The sequence below is a fragment of the Peromyscus californicus genome, unplaced genomic scaffold (genome assembly GCF_007827085.1).
Source record: "Peromyscus californicus insignis strain IS unplaced genomic scaffold, ASM782708v3 Scaffold_17__1_contigs__length_78620276, whole genome shotgun sequence".
In the NCBI taxonomy this organism is placed as follows: domain Eukaryota; kingdom Metazoa; phylum Chordata; class Mammalia; order Rodentia; family Cricetidae; genus Peromyscus; species Peromyscus californicus.
The window spans coordinates 36,786,199-36,807,388 of NW_026294469.1; the positions used below are offsets into that span (position 1 = coordinate 36,786,199).

Genomic DNA, 21,190 nt, shown 5'->3' on the forward strand with positions numbered 1-21,190 from the left:
AGAATTTGGGGACAAGATGACTTCAAAGGAGGAGCCCCAGTTTTCTCCAGCTCTGTTCCCCACAGTCTGACTCGTGTAGAGTACTGGCATGGCAGCCATTTCTTCAGAGGGTACACTACTAAAGCTTGGCAGCATATGGGGGTGCCACTGGCATGCAAAGCATGGGCCGTGGAGGTACGGCTTACAGGGATGCCTAGAACCCTGGACACATAATTCATGTGAAAAATCCACAGTGGGGACTTGCCATTTCCGAGACCTCATGCTAAGACAGTGCCTAATGGAGATCTGGGTGTATTGCCACCCCTAAGATCCCAAGTAGGCTTACGACTGAGTGATTGCAACCCATGAGAGTTACAGGCAGTGAGAACTGTGTTGCAAACTGTACCTAGCAAAGATTTGGGGGTAGAACTGTCTAAGATCTTAGGGCCCACTCCCCACTTTGGTGTATATGTAACTTTATCCCTCAAGTTAAAGACAATTATTTTTAAACCTCACGAGTTACTTTGCCTGTTGAATTTCAGACTTATTTAGAACTTGTTATCTGTTCTTTTCTTTCTTCTTTAAGATTTATTTATTTTACATGTGTGAGTGTTTTGCCTGCATGTATGTATGTGTACCGCGTATGTGGCTACTGCCCAAGGCGGTCAGAAGAGGACATTGGATCCCCTGATACTGGAGTTCCTAACAGTTGTGAGCCTCCATATGGGTTCTGGGAATTGAACTCAGTCCTTTGCAAGAGCAACATGTGCTTTTAACTGCTGAGCCATCTCTCCAGCCCCATATCCGTTCTTTTCTATTTTCCCTTTTGGAATGGGAATACCTGCATCCCCCATCCACTACTGTATTTTGAAGTACCCAACCTGCTCAGTGTCACGGAGTAATTTACGTCAGCACGAATCAAACCTTAGACCTCCCCAATTTCTGATAGTGCTAACATTCATCATCTCGGTGAAGTGGTGTACTCCAGGTTTCTTCAGGGTGAGGTCACTACCCCATCCTTTTTTACATTGCTCTCTTTGGAAGGAAAGCTTATAGGGTGAGAAGTTGGGCTGTACCTCCTTGAGGTCAGGGTTAAGAAAAGCAAAATCATAGAAAATTTGGAATTCTGTGTGGGATATTTGCCGATTTCTTTATCATTTACTTGTTAACTGGAAACTTTCATATTTGTCAGTATAGACAAATGACTTGTGAAGTTCACTTAAAGATGTTATTTAGCTAAGTGCATCAGAACTGTCATTTCAGTTTGAAATCAACATAAGACACTATGGATATTGTTCACCCTGTTTTCATACGAAGTCTTTAAAATCTGGCGAACAGCTTCTATTTACAGCCTGTCACAAAGTGGATGCTAAATTTCCATCAGAAATCCTTGATCCATATTTAGATCTCATAAAAGGAACAGTTGGAAATGTTTTTCACATGCTGGAATAACTATAGGAATACATGTAAGGTCTCCAGTGGCCGGTCACTCTCGTTTAATATTTGCGGTCATATGTCAAAATTGGTTTATCTTTTAGAAGAACTTATTTGTCATAATTTCAAAACTATGTGCAAATTAAGGAGACTCATTAGCTTGTGCTATCTTGGTCCTGGTTAGTTTTCATGCTCTTTTTTATTTATTTTTATTTTTTAATTTCTTATTATGTTTTATTTAGTGTGTGTGTGTGTGTGCATGTACTCACATGCTATCATGTATTTATAGGTGTTAGAGGACAATTTGTGGTACTTGGTTTTCTCCTTCCCCCGTATGGGGTCTAGTGATGTAACTCAGGTCCTCAGGCTTGGTGGCAAGCCCCTGCTGAGCCATCTCACTGGCCCTCATTTTTATTTTTTAATTCAGGGCCACACTACGTAATTCAAGCTGGTCTCAAACCCGCAGTGATCCTCACCACTCAACGCTCCCCTATGCTGGTATTACATGCAGGTGTTTGCTACCATTCCCATCAACGTCTAATGGAATTTTTTTGCCATTAAAGTATTGTACAAATTGAAAAGTATCTTCAAAGTTAGTAAAATCAACAAAATGTGATTTTTTTTTTGGTCTGGCAGAAATTTATGTTAATGGTTGATTATAGTTACAAATTTTGCTATATTGATTCACACTAGAAAATTACAAAATGGTTATGGAAAATTATCATACCACGTTTACTATGTAAGTGTTTTACTGCTTGATTCCAAATAAGTTTTCATTCTCTTTGTGTGTGTAGAGTATGTGTGTACATGTGTTTTTGAACATGGTGGCTACAGGTTGACGTTGAACATCTTCCTCTATTGCTCTCCAGCTTGTGTGAGACAGTGTCTCTCACTGAACCCAAAACTCAACAGTTTAGCTAGACTAACTGAGCAGCAAGCTCGGAATCTTCTCGATCCCCTCTACCCATTGCTAGGATCACAGGGAGCTGCTACCAGGCCTCGCTCTTTTTTTTTTTTTTTTTTTTTTTTTTTTTGATGCCAGAGATCTAAACCGAGGTTCTTGTGTTTGTATCATGTGATGGTAGTTTTGTCAATTTGGCACAATCCAGAATTACTTTGGAAGAAAGTCTCAGTGAGGGACTGTTGATCTGTGAGCTTTGTGTGTGTGTGTGTGTACATGTGTGTATGGGGTGTTTTGATGAGGTTCATTGATGTGGAAGGACCCAGCCTCTGGTGGGGGGTGCCATTCCCTGGGCTTGTGTTCTTGGATTGTGTAGATTAGAGAAGGGAGCTGAATAGTAAACTGCTTACCTTCACTGTTCTCTGCTCTTGACCGTGGTTGTGACTGACCCCGTCCTGCTGCCTTGACTGCTCTGTAACCTGGGATTCGGAGCTAAGATCAACCTCTCCTGCCCCGAGCTCACATCCTCATACTTGAGTCCCGAATGCTTCACCTGACGAGGGATTTTCCCAGCCTGAATTTTTTTAAATTTAGAGTTAATTTTTTCTAATGTTAGAAAAGTAATTAGATTTTATTCACAATCATCGATAGCTTTTTAAAGAAGCTATTTCCCTTTTTTGTAAAGTATTGTTAAAAGTCATTTCCTCATGATTTTCTGATAAAATCTCAGTAATTGAACAATTTGCCATATCTTCACTTAAAAATAATTTTCGCTGTGTGGTGGTGGTGGTGGTGGTGGCAGCGGCAGCGGCGCCGCACGCCTTTAATCCCAGCACTCGGGAGGCAGAGCCAGGCAGATCTCTGTGAGTTCAAGGCCAGCCTGGTCTACAGAGTGAGATCCAGGACAGGCACCAAAAACCTACACAGAGAAACCCTGTCTCGAAAAACCAAACTAAAATTTTTTTTCTTTTTTGCCTAAGTACCAAACAGATATATAACTTGCTAGAGCTATAGAGTCTTTGAAAAATAACTAAAAAATATAACAGTAATTCTATTCAGATACCAGAAAAACTAATTTCAACAAATGTTTTGACTGGTTAGAAGAAAATTCTTATCAATTCTACAATGTATTTGCTGAAAAGTCTCTTAATTTTTCCACTAATTATATGTTTATTTTTGAGATTGTAATTTAATTACGTTTCCCCCTTCCCTTTCCTCCCTCCAAGTCTTCCAACAACACATCCCTGCTCTCCTTCAAATACATGGCCTCCTTTTCATTTATACACTTTTTACAACATAAAAGCAGTCTTGTGATTTTGCTCAAGTCCCATGCTTGCCTTTTGTTTTAGAAATATCAATCAATGCTATCCGGTATGCTCTAAAATATTGCAATATGAACATTACACCTGCTCATTCTGAGAATAGAGGTGACTGAAAACATTTCATTTGGATTATCCATTCCTCCTTGTTAGGAACATCATGTGCTTATGTGTACACCAGAAACGGTGTTAGTGACAGACATGGGTACTACAGCATAGCGATTGTATCTTGTATAATACAAAGGTTAAAGGAAAATGGGATATTATTAAAGTTAAAAAGTTGAAATTAATAAATGCATAGATTCACATTACTTATTTTAAAATGTAAAATTAACCAAACATAAAATTTAAAACTTAGAATAAAGGCTAATTATTAGTAGTAAGTGATTAGTGACTAATGACTTCTTTTTTCTCCCCCACTTGCCCCCCACCCCCACCCCCAGGTAGGGTCTCACGATGTAGCCCTCTGCCTGTCCTGGAACTCACTCTGTAGACCAGGCTGGAGTCAAATCACAGAGATCTGCTTGTCCCTGCATCCGAAGTGCTGGGATCAAAGGCACGTGCCACTATATGACTAGTGACTTCTGTAGTGTATATAAAAGCTGTGGTCTATGTGGTCTGACTTTACTTCCAAGGTCAAAGTCTAGAGAAGTGAATCTCTAATTCTTTATTTTGGGTATATAGGTAACAGAGATAATGTACATGCATTTTTCTGCCTCAATAATCTCTGTATAGCATCTTTTAGGTGGAAAATGGAGAAAACTAGAAAGAAAGAAAGAGAGAGAGAGAGAGAGAGAGAGAGAGAGAGAGAGAGAGAGAGAGAGAGAGACAGAGAGAGAGAGAGAGACAGAGACAGAGAGAGAGAGAGGGAGGGAGGGGGAGGGAGAGGGAGGGAGGGAGGGAGAGAAGCAAGGAAGGAAAGGGTAGGGAAGGAAGGGAAGGAAGGATAGAAAGAAGGAAGAAAGAAAGAGGAGAGAATGAAAGCCTAAGAACTGTATCTGTCCAGATGGTAGCAGCTGACTGAGCTTGTTGGAAGTCCCCGGATGTCCTCACAGAACTTACACCAAGGCAGAGTATGGCGGAAGCTCTGCACTGCTGAGCTGTCAGTGATCACCAACAGCTGACTATGAAGAGACTTTGGACCCCTGTTCAGGAGTTTCCAATGCCCAGGACCAGTCAAAGGTGAGCCACATGCCGTGTTTGTGTTCAGGCTCTTTTTTTCTTTCCCACTTGGAGAGCCAAAGATTGAGGACAGAAGGCAGGATAGAGGCAGGAGAAAAATAAACCCAGCTCATTTTAGGAGTCGGCTCCGGGCTCTAGATTGCAGGAGTCAAGAGTGCCATACCAGAACTGCGTAATTGGCTTCTTTTGATTTTAGATTAAGCAACTATCAGGTGTTAAAACTTAGCCCACTTCTTATTTTAGTTGGTGAAGTGGGTGGTTTTGTATTTTGTCCCAAATTCTAGCCAGCAGTCCCATTCTGGTCGCAGAGATAAGCCCAGTTCTTTGGCAGTTTCTCTATTGACTAATTCATGACTCACTTGGACTCTATTTATGGATTTCTGCCCTTCTTATTCCCAGAGAAGACTTGAGGCAGCTTACAGTAAAAACAATATACTCGGGCACTTTCAGAATCAGGACAAAACAGGGGATTGTATTGGGATAGAACAGTCATTATTTCCAAAGAGAGAAGGACCCAACCCCAACCCCACTGTGTCTTTTTTATAAGATTGATTGGCACCTTTCGCCCTAGGTGTTCCAGTTTCAATCAATAGCCTGTAAGTAGCACAGATGGGATTATCTTACATTTAAGACAGAGTTGCAGATCAAATTATCCGCACACTGTAAGAACTCACCCATGCTTGAAGCACTATTTCTAAACGTAAATGAATAGCCAGAGTCAAAACAGAGGAAAGCAACATGACAAATTTCAAATTAATCTCCCCCAAATACCCAGCATTTTCGCATATTTAATGTGTTTAATGCACAGTTGCTCTAAGCAAGAATCATCAGAAAACAACATTGGATCTGCACTGATATAATTAAAATTGTTCGGGGCTACCGTGTGAGTAATGTAAGATGTACTTAATTCATTGGTTTATTCTGAGTTCTCAAGTTTTTACTTAATAGTATTTCAAAGAGAGGCTTCATACTTCATTCTCGTCCCCCCCTTTATCCTTCTGTAGTCAATGGAAGGAAGGTTTGGGGCTGGATGGTCCTTCATATAGAACGCTTCGCAATAATCCCAATGTTTTCTCTCTCTTGGCTGCCACACAAGAAATCTATTTTGTTTATTAGCCTGGAAATTTTCTACTGTGGCCCACACTCCTGTGTTAGGCACATTTATGATTCTCTAACCCACAGGCTGCCACCGTGCAGCCCTCCGACGGCAGCGGCAGGGGGGTCTTCCTGACTGTTCCGCACAGTGCTCCACTCATGTAGTGTATGCACAAAGCCGCCATTAAAAGGACGCTAATACAGCTGTGCAGGTGAATGGAGGAAATAGAAGAGGGGCAGAGAAAGACAGAAATAGAAAAACTGCAGCTCAAACATAGGGACAACAAGCTCTGGTCATAATTGAGTCCCTCCAGGGACTTAAGCAGCAGAATCAGTAAGTGGTTAATGCTGACAAAATAATAAAAGATTGGCTTCTCTCCATCTTTTCTTTCATACTCTAGTGAACCATTTTCAGAGAGATCACTTAATGTCTTCCTGGGAACTCTTTCCTTTTGGAAGAAGCACTTTATGGAATTGTTTCATAGGAAATTTTTTTTCCCTTGGGAGATATAGTATTGTTTTGGGGAAAATATAATGAGATGGTCTTTGTATGCATCCTGTGTTGCCTTCAGCATAATCTTTAACCATTCTTAATTCGCCCACTAATGTAATTAAAGATTGAAGGTGATCTAGTTGTGTCTGTGTGAGTGCACATGTGTGAAGGAGTGTGCCCACACATGTGTACCCAGGTACGTGGAAGCCAGAAGTTGAAATCAGGTGTCTTCCTCAATTGTTATCCTCTCTGCTTTTTTGAGGTAGTGTCTCTCACTGAGCCAGTAAATCACTGCCTTGGCTACTCTGGCTGGTAGGGATCGCCTCCCCGGCTTGGGAACTGCAGCTGTGCACTGCTCGGTGTGGCTTTTAACCTGAGTGCTGGGGATCTCCAATCTCCACGCTCACATCGCCAGCACTTTACAGATGAATCCATCTACCCCGCACCCCCACCTCCACTAGGAGGGGCTTTGTTTCTGTTTCTGTTTTGATGGAGGATCTTGTCCTATGTAGCCAAGGTTGGCCTTGAATTCATGATCCTTTTACCCTAGCTACTCAAGAGTTGGATATGGGGTATACCCCAGTCTAGGCTCACACTTACTAATTTGAAAGTATCAAGTTACCTTACAATATTTTTTATAATTACACAGACTAATGTGATTTATGGAACCTGTCTAATTGAATGTCAGGATAGTAGTCAATGAATATTTTGTGAAACAATTGCAGTGCTTAGATGATGCATAACTGTATTTTTCCTTTCATAGATTCATTTGAAATCTCTTCTCTGAAATCTATTTTAAGAGATGAGACAATTTCAACCCACCAGTCTTTTTCTGACAGAAAGTGATGCTAATACATGTGCCAAACAACTTTTAGTAAGACTAACTTAACAGAATTTTAGGTGGCTGATATCAGTGTGTCAAAGATGGATAGAAAATTTGTCCCGATCCAAGTAGATTAGAATCTAAGGCATATGCCCAGAAATTTCTGGTATTTTCTCCGTGTGGCTTGAAATATCTCTCTCCTTTTCAGATTCCTTTCCCAATGACCTCAGAGAGTGGGACAAACACATAGTTCGTCAGCTGGCTTTTGATGTAAAACAAATTACCTTCAAATTCAGTAATTTAATGAAAGAATATTTTCTTCCTGATTGTATATCTGCAGGCCAACTGACAATCTTCTGATGTACTTTGGGCTCAGCTAGGCAATTCCACCTGAAAGTCCTGTTGGACTTACATTTTTGATACGGGTTCGTCTACAGCTGTCCTTTTTATGCATTCATTTTAGGGTACAGGATGGTGCAGACTTACCTGTCTCCTGAGAGAATCTTTCCATGACAAGTGAGGTATGAGCATGCAAGCACAAGTCCACAAAGCTCCTGAAGTCTAGGTCTTGCATTGGCAGTGGTCACTTCTGCCTACAGGCCATACCCGGAACAAATCACATGAAGAGTTTCGTGAAAGGAAAAGTGTCAGCTCAGGACCCCCAAGACCAAGTTCTCAGCATGGAGGAGATTTATTTGCCCCAGAGCAACAAAGGGCAGGGAACGAGAGACAAACACAGGAGATAGAGGACTAGGGAGAAGGCAGAAAGGATCAGGGGAAGGGGGCAGGGGTATTTGTCCTAGAGGGCAAAGGATTGCCTTTGGATAGAGAGGAGACAGCTGTGGCCCATAGGCAAATGGTGGTTTATAAAAGTAAAGGGGGACCAGGCGGTGGTGGCACACGTATTTAATCCCAGCACTGGGGAGGAAGAGGCAGGTGGATCTCTGTGAGTTCAGGGCCAGCCTGGGCTACAGAGTGAGCTCCAGGAAAGGCACAAAGCTATATGGAGAAACCCTGTCTCGAAAAACCAACCAAACAAACAAACAAATAAAGTAAAGGGGGAAACTCCATGTTAGGACGAGGTGTTTAATTTTAATTGGGCATGTAAATTAGATGAACCAAAGGGGGATTTTGACTGCTAGACTTCAATACTTTTATAGCGGCGGGACCTTGGTGGTCAGCCTCAGGAGGAGGAAGGGGGCAAATAAGGGAATAGACCTTGGAGGCTAGCTTTGGGGATGTAATTTAACAGTTTTTTAGCAAGGCAGAGGAAATGGGGGACAGGGCAAGGTCTGCCAGAGCCACATGCTTAAGTGTTCCTTCGATGTGAAGTCAAGAGTCAAGGAAGTGAGCGCTGGTAGAGTGAGTGAGATGATATCATTACCTGGGAAAGCTAAGAATTTAAGAAAGGATTTGATTATGGTGGAAAAGCCATTGCAGCAAAAATTTTTAGGAAGCCAGTTACATTATATCCCTTGTCAGAAAGCAGAGAAGAAAAGAATAATTATTAATAACTAATAATAGCTAATAATATTCAGCCCACTTTCTCATTTTTATTAAGTCTGGGACCCTAGCCCACGAACAGGCTGAACCTTAGATAGGTCCATAGTTAAGGTGAGCCTTCCCACTTTAGCACAGTCTAGAAACTCCCTCAAAGATATCCCCAGGGACCTGCCTCCTAGAAGAATCTAGATTCAGTCAAGTTGGGAGTCAGTAGTAACCATCGCAAAGGTCAACAGGAAAGGCAGGAGGCAGAGCCAGAAGTGTCGAAGTGTCCATTTTCTGAGCCAGCATAGATTGTAATAAACCTCCCCAAATTTTGAAAGATTCCCTTATGCTGTTGTTAAGCACCACTGGATAGTATTTTGAACATTTCAAAATAAACTGTTTCAGCGGAGCTGAAATGTACTAATTTTGAATACTTAGCCATCTGGAGCATTAGATGCTTAATTACAGCTGAAAACATGAATGAACAGTGCCAGGCAGTTCTTCTCAGTGAGTCTAAATTGTGTTTGTCTTTATTCTCAGAAGAGAGAAAAACAAAAAAAGAAGGGATATGCCATATTGGGCTATTTTTTTTTGTTCTTTTCTTCTCTTTTTTTACAGACACATGCTAAAAACCTGAAGCCGTGCCAAAATCCCTGTATCTTTTCATAAACCAAAAACTCTAAATAGAAGTCTATCTGTTATGTTCAAAAAACAAAACAAAACAATGGCCATAGCAAAACTCTGTCTTATTATGTCACCTGCCTTTAATGTCAGTTCCCTTGAAGATTACAAGTTTGATGTTTTGCCTGGAGCATATTCCTCCCTGCTGGATCTGTGCTATACTCTCAGCAACTAGCCACAATCATAAAACTAAAAGAAGTGATGGTTCCATTTTTATTGTGAGAAGTAAAATTTGTTTCTAATTATTGAGCTAAAACCTTAAGACCCTTCTAAAAAGCCACTAGACTGAATACTATATTTAAACTTTTGTAACATTCATATGATTACAGACTTCAGAAATCTCACTATTTTTCATTCTGTCTTGCATATGTTAAATGACAGTAAAAACCAACTAGGTAAACATTGTTGACAAACCAAGGTACGTTCAGCCTTGCTCAGGTTCTGCAGTCCTTGCAGATGTGACTTAAGACCTTCCACGCCATCAAAGAACTTGTGCTCTGTTGAGAAGCAAAGAAGAATGGTATGAAACAGTCACATGTCTCATTTCTCAGTTCTAAGGTAACCTCTCTTTGTGCTATTTGATTGGATCCATCTCTACCTTTGTTATCGTCTCTTATGATATGCTTCTTACATCTTTCAGTGCACTTAGCACTGTTTGTGATTGTATATTGGCGTCTTTAGTTATTGCCTGTTGTCCTTACGGCAGGCTGTCTGATTTATCCATTGATATGTAACCCATGCTTAGCATAAGGGTCAGCATTGGTCGTCACTATTCAATGATGAGGAGTTAATGAATCAGTGAAGGAAAGAATGCATAAATACACTTGAGCAAGATGCATAGTTTGTTGTTGCTTTGAGGATCCGGTGTGTTTGGTGAGAAGAAAAAGGCAGCCAGCTAAGCGGATATGAAAGAGCTGTGTGTGTTTGACCCTCCCTTTCTACCACCCAGCATGACCAGGAGCCTGGTCAGTTCTAGAGACACAAGTTCACACTTGGAGGAACAGAGATGAGATGTTAGCCTCCCCGCTGCTGTTGAATCCGGGTTCCTGAAGGTGGCTCTTAAAGAGTTAAAAGAGTATTACAAGATCTTCTTAGTACCATGAAGGCACTTGGAATAGCAGGTACTACTTAAAAAGCTGGGGAGATGGCTCAGTGGTTAAGAGCCCTTGCTGTTCTTCCATAGCGCCCAGATTTGGTTCCCAGCACCCATATGAGGTAGCTCACAAGCACCTGTAACTCTTGTTCCAGGGCATCTGGGTGGCACCTGTGGGCAGCAGCACTGTGTGCACATGATTCATGTAAAACTCAAGCAGACTCACACACATACACAGAACATACACAATAAGTATTTAAAATCACTGTAGTGTGCCATGGCCTGTGGTCCAATGCTTCCATGTATTACTTCTGTTTCTGAACAACAGCTGTAGATAGTAGATACTATTGTTGAACTTATTTTATACGAAGGTGACTAGGGATTAGTAGGTAACAGGGCCGAAGAAGGTGTTGGCTGGGAATTGAATCCAGTTTTATCTGGCTTTAGGATCCATGGTTTTAGTTGAAGCCTCTTTCAAGGAAAAGCAAAGGAAAATAAAACCTGTGGCCTATTTCTGCTTCTGGTGGATTTAATTTTATTTCCTTTAGTTCTTGGGCATGAGAACAGTCTAGGTCAGATAGTCATTCATTAATCTAATAAATCAGTAATTATTGAGCTTTTAGGTTTTTGATATGAAAACATTTACTCATCCACTTTGCCATCCAAGAGCTTCTGGGCACTCCTTTATGCGCCAAGTGCTGCTTTAAAAGGTTCTAGTTTGTCAGTGAATAATACCCAAAGATCCCTGTTCTCCAGAAGCATGCATTCTAGATAATAAGCTAAAATCCTAAAATGAGTGCATTACACTGTGCTACAGAGGGCGTTCACTGAGTCAGAAATGCCATGAAAGGTTAAAGGGTGTGGCCAAGGGGGTCAAGAGAGAAGTCAGTTTCAGACCTAAACGCTAAGTTGAGATGAAGCCTCGGGGCAAAGGTGACATTGGACAGAGTGCACCATGTGGCTCTCGGAGGGCAAAGGTGACATTGGACAGAGTGCACCATGTGGCTCTCGGCAGCAGGATGGCCCAAGCCAAACAAACAGCGGGTGCAAAGGCCCTAGGGTGGAAAGAGGATGAAATGGCTGCTTTCTAGGTCCTCCCAGTTTGAGGGTGAAAAAGAGAAATAAATGAAGTGATTATGGGTAATTATAGTTGAGAGGAAGAACGCATTGGGAAGGTGTGTGTTGCCTCCCAAGCCCAGCAGCCCAGCAACACTCAGACCAGAGGTGGATGACAGTATCTTGCTGAGGATGATGGTTTTTCTTTTTCTAAGACTAAGGAGTTTTTTTTTTCTTTTCCCAGACAACCTGAGAAGCCGAACAACAGAGGATAGATATATGGGAAACAGACACCAGAGGTTGGGGTGGACAAGGAAGAGATGCGCTATGGAGGTAGGCTGGTGCCAGGTTGTAAAGAGCCTTGCTGGCTGCTGGGGGAAATTTTACTTTTTGAATTTGGTGAAAGAACTCAGAAAGGTGCAGTGATGTATTCTGTGCTTAAGAACAATGAAGTCCAGACCGGTTAAGAAATTTCTATGGCAACAGAGGTAGTAAGTGGTACAGACAGGATTTCAAGCCAAGCTAGTCTGACTTCAGAACCCAGGAATGTAGGAAAGTCCCCATCGCTCTAACATAAGGGTGTGATGAGTAAGTTGTGAAGTCAGGGACTGTGCTTGTGTGGGGAGATGGGGTGCCTCCTTGATTTTAAGAAACCTAGAATCCACTCTGTCTGTTACTCTTTCCCAAGGAATCCAGAGTGCCAGCTATTTTACAAACATTTTCATCAAAGTTGTCAGAGCTCATATTTCTCATTTTAATAACTGAGTATATGGTGTCACAATAACTTCATTGAACTCACACGGCAAGTCAACCTCAGACCTGAATCAACGAGATGAAGAAGTTAAAATAAAACTGCACTATAAATGTACACACTCAGCAGGAATATGTTGGGTCCTATTTTTAGGACCCAGCATGACATGTAAAAGCAATTATGCTGAACAGACTCAAGTTTAGTATTTAGACTTAGAGGTGTATTAAAATTAGATGAATAAATATCACATTAATGGTGCAGTATAATCACAGATGGCTTTCTTTTTCTGTTCTGGAAAGGTAAATGCAGAAGCCGAGGCAATAATAGACTTTCTTGTAGAAATGTTTCATGTCAGAATTATTAAAGGAAGGGAATATATTGCCTTGAACTCAGTGTCTTTTTGTTACATTAATGTCAGCATGAATGTACATAATGAATAGATGTATGTTCAAATAAGACCTGCAATATTCATCTCAGTCTATTTCTTTGAAGATTTATTTTTATTTTATGTCTATGGGTGTTTTGCCTGCATGTATGTCTGTGCACTGTGTGTGTGCAGTGTCCATGGAAGTCAGAACAGGGTGCCAGATCCTCTGGAACTGGAGTTACAGTTATTTATGAGTCTACTTACGGGTGCTGGGAACCGAACTCTGGTCTCCTGAAAGAAGTGCTCTTAACTCTTGGGTCATCTCTCCAGCCTATCACCCCCTCTACCCTTTCTTCTTTTCTTTTTGACTGTGTGTGCGCACATTCTAACAAAAGACTTCTAAAAAGTATCAAGCTTTCAGATTTACACCCTTTACTTGAGAGGATCATTCTGTTCAGGTGCAGTTATAGAGGGGCCTGTGGTATCACGGACCTGTGGACTAGTATATTATTTAGGGCAGATAAATTAAGATTAAAAAAATCCATTGATCACCTGAATAGCAAGATATGCGACTTTTGTTGTTGTTTCTTTGTTTTCTCATCTCATATCCAGGGTTGGAATTTGGTTCTGGTGAGCCCTTCACCAGGCATCAATTGGAAAAATCGAGGCTATTGACTACCATGACAGCTTGAAAGTGTGCCTTTCAGGCCCTCCTCATGTTGCCATCACAGCCAACCTGGACTGGGGAGGAATGTGGAAGAGGATACTTGAAAATCACTCATAGTCAAGATCTGGAAGAGGTGCACACCCTGTCTACTAATGTACCAAAGAAGAGATTTGAAACATCTGGAGTATCTACTATAGTGTGACTGGATGGCCATAGAAATGAGGATGGATTACAGTGGGTGGCTACGACTGTAACTGTGACCTTTTTATTTGTTTTGTTATTTGGTGATAGAAAGATGATTCTCAAAGAGAAAAAAATAAGTCTCATTTTATTTATTACAGGTCCTACGCACTAAACTGTCGCATTTACAAAACCTTAAGTCACCTGACTCATAGGGGTGTTCTTCACTGACGTTTTCTACCAATGTTAGCTTTCCCACACTATAAGTCAAGCTGCATGACATTTTTCATGGATACAGAACATCCAAATTCAGGTGATAGCAGCTTGCAATTATCTATCAGGGATTGTCAATTTAGTCCTACCCCTAAGTTTCTGTAATGGGCCCTGAGAGTTCACATTTCTAACAAGATTCAGGAGACACCAACTCCTCTGGTTGAGGACCAAAGTGCCAGAGCTTTGGCTCAGCTGTTGGCCTTTTCTCTCCTTACTTTCTTCCCTGCTTTCTTTCTTTCTTTTTTCTTTTTATTTATTTATTATTTATTTTCTATTATTAGCTTGATACAGTACAAATTCTTATCCAAATAGTGAAATGTTTCACTGAGGCTTGCCCAATGATTGAGTAAAGCCGAAACTTATTATAAGCCACAGTCATCCTAGGGTCCCCCCTGCTATATAACCTCCCTGCTTCTGTGGTTTGCATTCTGATTGTTCTTTGCTTTATATCTAGAATCTACTTATGAGTGAGTACATACCATGTTTGTCCTTCTGGGTTTGGGTTACCTCACTCAGGATGATATTTTCTAGTTCTATCCATTTGCCTGCAAATTTAATGATGTCATTGTTTTTCTCTGCTGAGTAGTACTCCGTTGTGTATATGTACCACATTTTCTTAATCCATTCTTCAGTTGACGGGCATCTAGGTTGTTTCCAGGTTCTGATTATCACGAATTGTGCTGCTATGAACATAGTTGAACATGTATCTTTGTGGTATGATTGAGCATTCCTTGGGTATATGTCCAAGAATGGTATGGCTGGGTCTTGAGGTAGATCGATTCCCAATTTTCTGAGAAACCACCATACTGATTTCCACAGTGGTTGTATAAGTTTGCATTCCCACCAACAGTGGAGGAGTGTTCCCTTTGCTCCGCATCCTTTCCAACATTGACTGTCATTAGTGTTTTTGATCATGGCCATTCTAACAGGTGTAAGGTGGTATCTCAGAGTTGTTTTGATTTGCATTTCTCTGATGACTAAGGATGTTGAGCATTTCTTTAAACTCAAGTCCAAGTGGATCAAAGACCTCAACATAAATCCAGTTACACTGAACTTGATAGACGAGAAAGTAGGAAATACTCTTGAATGCATTGGCACAGGAGATCATTTCCTAAATATAACACCAGTAGCACAGACACTGAGAGCAACAATTAATAAATGGGACCTTTTGAAACTGAGAAGCTTTTGTAGGGCAAAAGACATGGTCAATAAGACCAAAAGACAGCCTACAAAATAGGAAAAGACCTTTCACCAACCCCACATCTGACAGAGGACTGATCTCCAAAGTATATAAAGAACTCAAGAAACTAGACATCAAAATACTGAAAAATCCAATTAAAAAATGGGGGCTAAAGAGCTAAACAGAAAATTCTCAAAAGAAGAATTTCAAATGGCTGAAAGAGATTTTTTTTTTTCTGAGACAGGGTTTCTTTATGTAGTTTTGGTGCATGTCCTGGATCTCGCTCTGTAGACCAGGCTGGCCTCGAACTCACAGAGATCCTCCTGGCTCTGCCTCCCAAGTGCTGTGATTATCAGCTCTTCCCGGCTTTCTTATTGCAAGGCGAACTTCCTCTGAACCCAAGAGGACTTGGAAGGTGTCTGCCACCTTCCATCCCCGAAGTAGAAGGCCTTCGGAGCTGGTAAATGCTTTTCTATCATGCATTGCTTCAGAACTGTCCTCTTCAGTCTGATTTAAATGGCAGAGAAAAGGAGAGCTGGTTTGTGGCCTTTCCAGAGAGACACTCCCTCCTGCTAGCCTAGTCTGTGTTGCTTGCGTTTTCTTGTCACAGTCTCGGAAGTCAGGCCTTCCTGTTTAAACATCTGGCTTCCACGTGATATTTAAACAGGCTTCCCTGAAGCCCACCGACCGAGCTACTCCCAGCTCTCTGAGAAAGCAGACTCTCGCTGGCAGCTCTGCCTTGTCTATCAAGCCACTAGCTTTGATCCAAGCTTCTATGGGATTTTGTGAAATGTTTAAAAACTAGCAACTGAACAGTCTTTGAGGTACAGAGAAGACTGGTGTGTGGATGAATATTTTTCGGGTTTGACATCTTGGGCTTCATCATTTGATAAATTGTGCCTTTTGTTGGTCACGACACGTTGTCTGTGCAACCCAAGCTTTATCCATATTTACGATTTTTAAGTTTTTTTTTTTTCTTCTTCCCAAATGGAGTTACCTCAAGGCAAAAGGAGTCTCTGTGAACCACTTTCTATTCTTTGGCCCAATTTGTCCACTTACTTCTTTTGGAGATTCGCTGTCAAACACTACAGGTGCTCACGTGCCTGGGGCCAGAAAGTACAAAATAGATTTCATACGGCAGCTTCAAGTCTTCTGGGTAATTAACTCAGCATGCTTCAGCTGGATTCGTACCAAGTGCTTGTTTGCCCATGCCGAGAGAAATAATACATTGTTGCTCTCCTCAGCATCTCGAAAATACTTCGCAAACATTAATTAATGCTTATCTCCCGTCCCATCATCCCCCATTTCCAGATGAGGAAACTGAGTGTTTGGAGCCAACAAAGAAATTTACTGCTGTGTTTCCGCTGGGCTCAGTGGAGAGTGGAGCACAACATGGGATGTTGCCCTTTAACCTTGGGGTCATACTCTTTCCTGCTGAGGTGGCAGCTGACACCGTGCATCAAGTTGGGTCCTCACCGAAACCTCGACTGAAAATGATGACTGCAAGTGGAAACGTAGGAAAGATGCCCAGCTGAGCTTCATGTGGATAAACCCAGAAAATACTGTGTGTGTGCTTCTGTGTATTCCTCTGAGCATGTGTGGCTTGTGTGTGCGCGCATGCGCATACTTATGCATATGCTTCTGAGCAGGTATCTCATTGCTGACATCGAACGATCTTGCTTAGGCAACGTTTTTAAGAGTTAATTTGCTAGCAGGGTGTGGGGGTGTGTCTTTAATTCCAGCAGTCGGGAGGCAGAGGCACTTGGATCTCTATGAATCCCAGGCCAGCCTGTCCACACAGTGAGCTGCAGGCCAGCCAGGGCAACTTAGTGAGACCCTGTCTTAAACAAAAGGTTAATTTGTTCTGTGGAGAGAATGACCAGTGGAGAAAAGATACGTTGCTTCCTTTCGTGTCGGGCCATGAGATACTAAGAAACAGAAGTTCATGCAGCACCCAGGGAAAGGCTTACACCTCAAATCGGCTTCCCAAAGGCCTAGGAGTTCCTCAGGTCTGTAGTTGAGCTGTGACTGGACCCAACCTCACAGCTGGTGCTCCACACAGCCCAGCAGCAGCACAGCCTGGGCTGCTCACTGTCTGCCTGCAAATCAGCTCTGACACTTGGCCTGCAAGGGCCTCGGTGGCAGCCCCAGAGGGAACTCCAGCTCCTTTTAGTGTGGGCCCAACCAATGGGTCCTTCTTTCATGGAGACCTGGGCACCTGCTCACCCGGCTTCCCCAGTTTCAGTCCAAAATATGGTCTAGTGCTGGAGTCTGCCTGAGCTCTCCACACAATGTACCCAACCTATGCTTCCTAGTTTTGATTCTCAAGACTCAGGCCCTTAGTGCTGGAAATGTAAATAGCAGTGCTGGGAATGATTATATTTACTTTAATTGAGATGTTTTAAAAATGGCAAAGAAATGACCGAATACTGAAACTCGGAATTGAAAACTAAGTGTGTTGTATGAAGTACCCATAGAAGCATAGTTTACCTTTAGTTAACATTTTAGATGTCTATATATAAATGCACAGGCTTCTGCTTTACTACAGCCTGATCCCTTTTGCTTTTGCCTCTGATTTGGGTTCCCCCTTCTGCAACATAGGTTGTTCTTGTATGACAAGGGGATGTTGTGTCTTAACTACTTCCATATTATTATCCTTTAGTGTGTTTTCACGTGACTGTGTTCATCAGAATTATCTAGAAATCTCGTTAGGCTAAAAAAATGTGTGTATGTATATATAGATGTGTGTGTATGTAGATGTATAGATGTATATATGTGTATATATGTACACACATAAGTATTTTTTTTCCTGGTCCCCAAGTCTCAAGAGGTGCAGATCTTTTAAGTCTGGGATGGGCTTATGTGTGGCTATGTTTTCAACAGACCTGTCTAGGTTGTATTAAAATACGAGAAACACTGCTTTCATTTTGCACTGGAAACATCTGTGAAATGATGTTTTTGGGATCTCTCAGATAAGCCCTATGAACAGACTTGGTTGCTTACCTTCTCTCAAAGCTTGCTTTCTAGCTGCATGTCCTGCCTGGCCTAGGATCTGTTTCTATTCCTGTGTTTCCCTGCAGGCTAAGGGGGAAAAGAATCTGCACCCAGCAGGAAATATAACTTTCAGACAGAGGTTCTAATTAAAAAGAAATCTCTTTATTGCACACGGTCAACTCTTATACTATTAAGAACCCCTTGGGGGTAATTATTGGATTTTTAATTTTTATTGTTTTAACATTAAGAATGGTATGCTTCTGATAGCTCAGATTTTAGGAAATTTAATAGTTATCATTAATCAGAAAGAGGATGTCTCCAGTGTAAGCTATGTAATCACTGAATATTTAAACTCAGAATTGAAAATGAGGTGTGTTGCATAGGGTATCGACATAAGCATAGTTTGCATTCACTTAGCGTTTTAGATGTCTGTATATAATGTGCATGCATATATTCAGTGTGGCTATTCATTCGATTCCAGATACTGATAAATTCCGGGCTATATACATGAAAATAAAATGGCAGTCCGAATTCAAGAAATTCTGTTTTTGCCATTATTATCATCTGATTCATTTTGTTCTCATTGTTCTTTATTGAAGCTCACCATTTATAATTACCACTTGTAATCCAGTTCTATACTCTGTTATCATCTTCTAGCCCTTTAATTCTGAGAATCTGCCGAACAGTCGGCTGCCATGAAACAACGAGAAATGTCTGCTCAGTGGTAAGCAGAATTGTTTAAAGGCTCCTAATGCCACACCCTATAGACATCACATGTCATCAAAAGATGGCTTATCTACATGCCAAATCAAGTTCATGTTTTCCTCCGTCCGCCCTCTTTGAGATAAGGTCTTCCTGTGAGTCCAAGGCGGCCTGAAATTCTTGATCCTCTTTTCTTAGCCCCCCAACTGTTAGAGTATGGGCATGTGCCCCTAGGCCTGGCTCCCCACTACTTCTGTTAATAAATAGTGTTTTATCAAAGCATAGCCATGCATCTTTGCTGTGGGATGTTCTGTATGGCAAATGTGTTGCTAATTAGTCAATAAATAAAACACTGATTGGCCATTGGCTAGGCAGGAAGTGTAGGCGGGACAAGGAGGAGAATAAAGCTGGGAAGTGGAAGGCTGAGTCAGAGAGACACTGCCAGCCGCCATGATGAGAAATAGCATGTGAAGATGCTGGTAAGCCACGAGCCACATGGCAAGGTATAGATTTATAAAAGTGGATTAATTTAAGCTGTAAGAACAGTTAGCAAGAAGCCTGCCACGGCCATACAGTTTGTAAGCAATATAAGTCTCTGTGATTACTTGGTCGGGTCTGAGCGGCTGTGGGACTGGCAGGTGACAGAGATTTATCCTGACTGTGGGCCAGGCAGGAAAACTCTAGCTACAAATGGTGCCCAACGTGGGGCAAGAGTTTCCACCTAAAAACTGAGAAAAAAGATTCTAAAACAGAGCTAAAAACAGTTCCTAATTGTCTCTCTCAAATGAGCGGCAGCTGCTGGTTTGAGCTACTGGCAGGTTCCTGGCGTGCTCGCTCGACCTGCAGTATGGCGGGAATGAGTGCTTTGCAAGTGGCACATTAAGCTGCATGGTGGATTTAGCCTTTGCAGGTACAAAACAAAAAAAGAGGTTTCTGGGCTACACGGTGCTTAAATAAAAGCATAGACCCACGATAGCTCCCAGAGCTGACAGTAAATCACCACCATGTTGGGAAGCTGAGGTGGGCGGAGCCAGCAGTCACAGTTGCTGCAGTTTAAAGCAATAGATTTCACAATAAGACAGATTCAGATGTAATAGTTTACAATGTGTGTAAAATATACGTAGGCTTGAAAGAGACAAAAAAGGTGATATATGGTGATATATAGAGTTATATAAACAAATACATAGCTTTAAAAAATAAAGTCTTTAAAGAGACAGTAATATTAATATAAAAAATAAGCCACGTAAAGATGAATATTACACAGAGAATCTGGATTGTGTTGTCTCTGGAATTTTTAACTGCAGAAAAAGATTTGATTGTAAAAGCTGTTGAGTTATGCCAAAATGTATATTTTAAAGGTAACTTGACTTCAAAATTTGGATATAAGGATATGTTGCTTTGGAAAGGAGACTCTGCTTTTGTTCCCACAGAAAGCCAGAGGCTATGGATTTGTTCCAGATTAAGATACATCAGGTTTGACCAGCCAAGACCCCCTGAAAGGTCTCCGATGACACCATGGCCCAGATGATCCAACATCCAGAATGGTTTCAAAGCAACTGGCTCAGACGATACAGCCTCATGGACTATTCCATAATCCTAAAATTTTCTTTGTTTCCCCGTAAGATACAGCGCCCCCCTCCAGCAGGAAGTAGTAAGAGAAGCTACGCCCAAATTCCCAAATTATATGTAATTTTACTTTGTTAAGGTTAAAACCTTCCTTTTTGAAAAAAAAAAAGGGGGGGGGGAAGTGCTGTGGGATGTTCTGTATGGCAAATGTGTTGCTAATTAGTCAATAAATAAAACACTGATTGGCCATTGGCTAGGCAGGAAGTGTAGGCGGGACAAGGAGGAGAATAAAGCTGGGAAGTGGAAGGCTGAGTCAGAGAGACACTGCCAGCCGCCATGATGAGAAACAGCATGTGAAGATGCCGGTAAGCCATGAGCCACATGGCAAGGTATAGATTTATAAAAGTGGATTAATTTAAGCTGTAAGAACAGTTAGCAAGAAGCCTGCCACGGCCATACAGTTTGTAAGCAATATAAGTCTCTGTGTTTACTTGGTTGGGTCTGAGCGGTTGTGGGACTGGCAGGTGGCAGAGATTTATCCTGACTGTGGGCCAGGCAGGAAAACTCTAGCTACACATCTTTGTCTAGGCACTGTCTGTATGTTTCCATGCTATGGAAGCGGAGTTCAGGAGCTGCAAAACAGATTCCCTAACCTGCAAGCTCACAGAATCCGCTTTCCAGCCCTTTACTGAGATAATTGGGCCATTTACCCTGTGCTATCGTGTGCAGCTTCTCTGTTGTCACTCTTGGCCTTAGAAACGCAGGAGCAGGTGTAAGATGGGATCCTGTGTGACATAACACTTCCTCTGCCTTTCCTGGAGGACTGGGGTCGTCTACTAGCTGTGCATTTTGCCGAATGCCGCTGGGTGTCAACGTAGGGGAACCGCCCTTAAAGTACAGCACTGCCTTTGTGCATTTCCCTGTCTTTGCTTTTTTACTGCAAAGATACAAATAGTTTCCACCTGG

At 41.7% G+C, this 21,190-nt stretch overlaps 1 long non-coding RNA gene across 3 annotated transcripts; it reads left to right on the top strand.

Annotated features, from left to right (window-relative positions):
- Nucleotides 1-4,592: 4,592 nt before the first annotated feature.
- LOC128112805 (uncharacterized) lies at nt 4,593-19,951 on the top strand. Of its 3 annotated transcripts, none has more exons than XR_008219168.1 (4): nt 4,593-4,815; nt 9,333-10,516; nt 11,789-11,877; nt 13,275-19,951. It is a non-coding gene; the product is annotated as an uncharacterized LOC128112805 (long non-coding RNA). The 3 variants fall into 3 exon arrangements; XR_008219169.1 differs by having other exon boundaries at nt 9,333-9,953; XR_008219167.1 differs by lacking the exon at nt 9,333-10,516.
- Nucleotides 19,952-21,190: the final 1,239 nt, after the last annotated feature.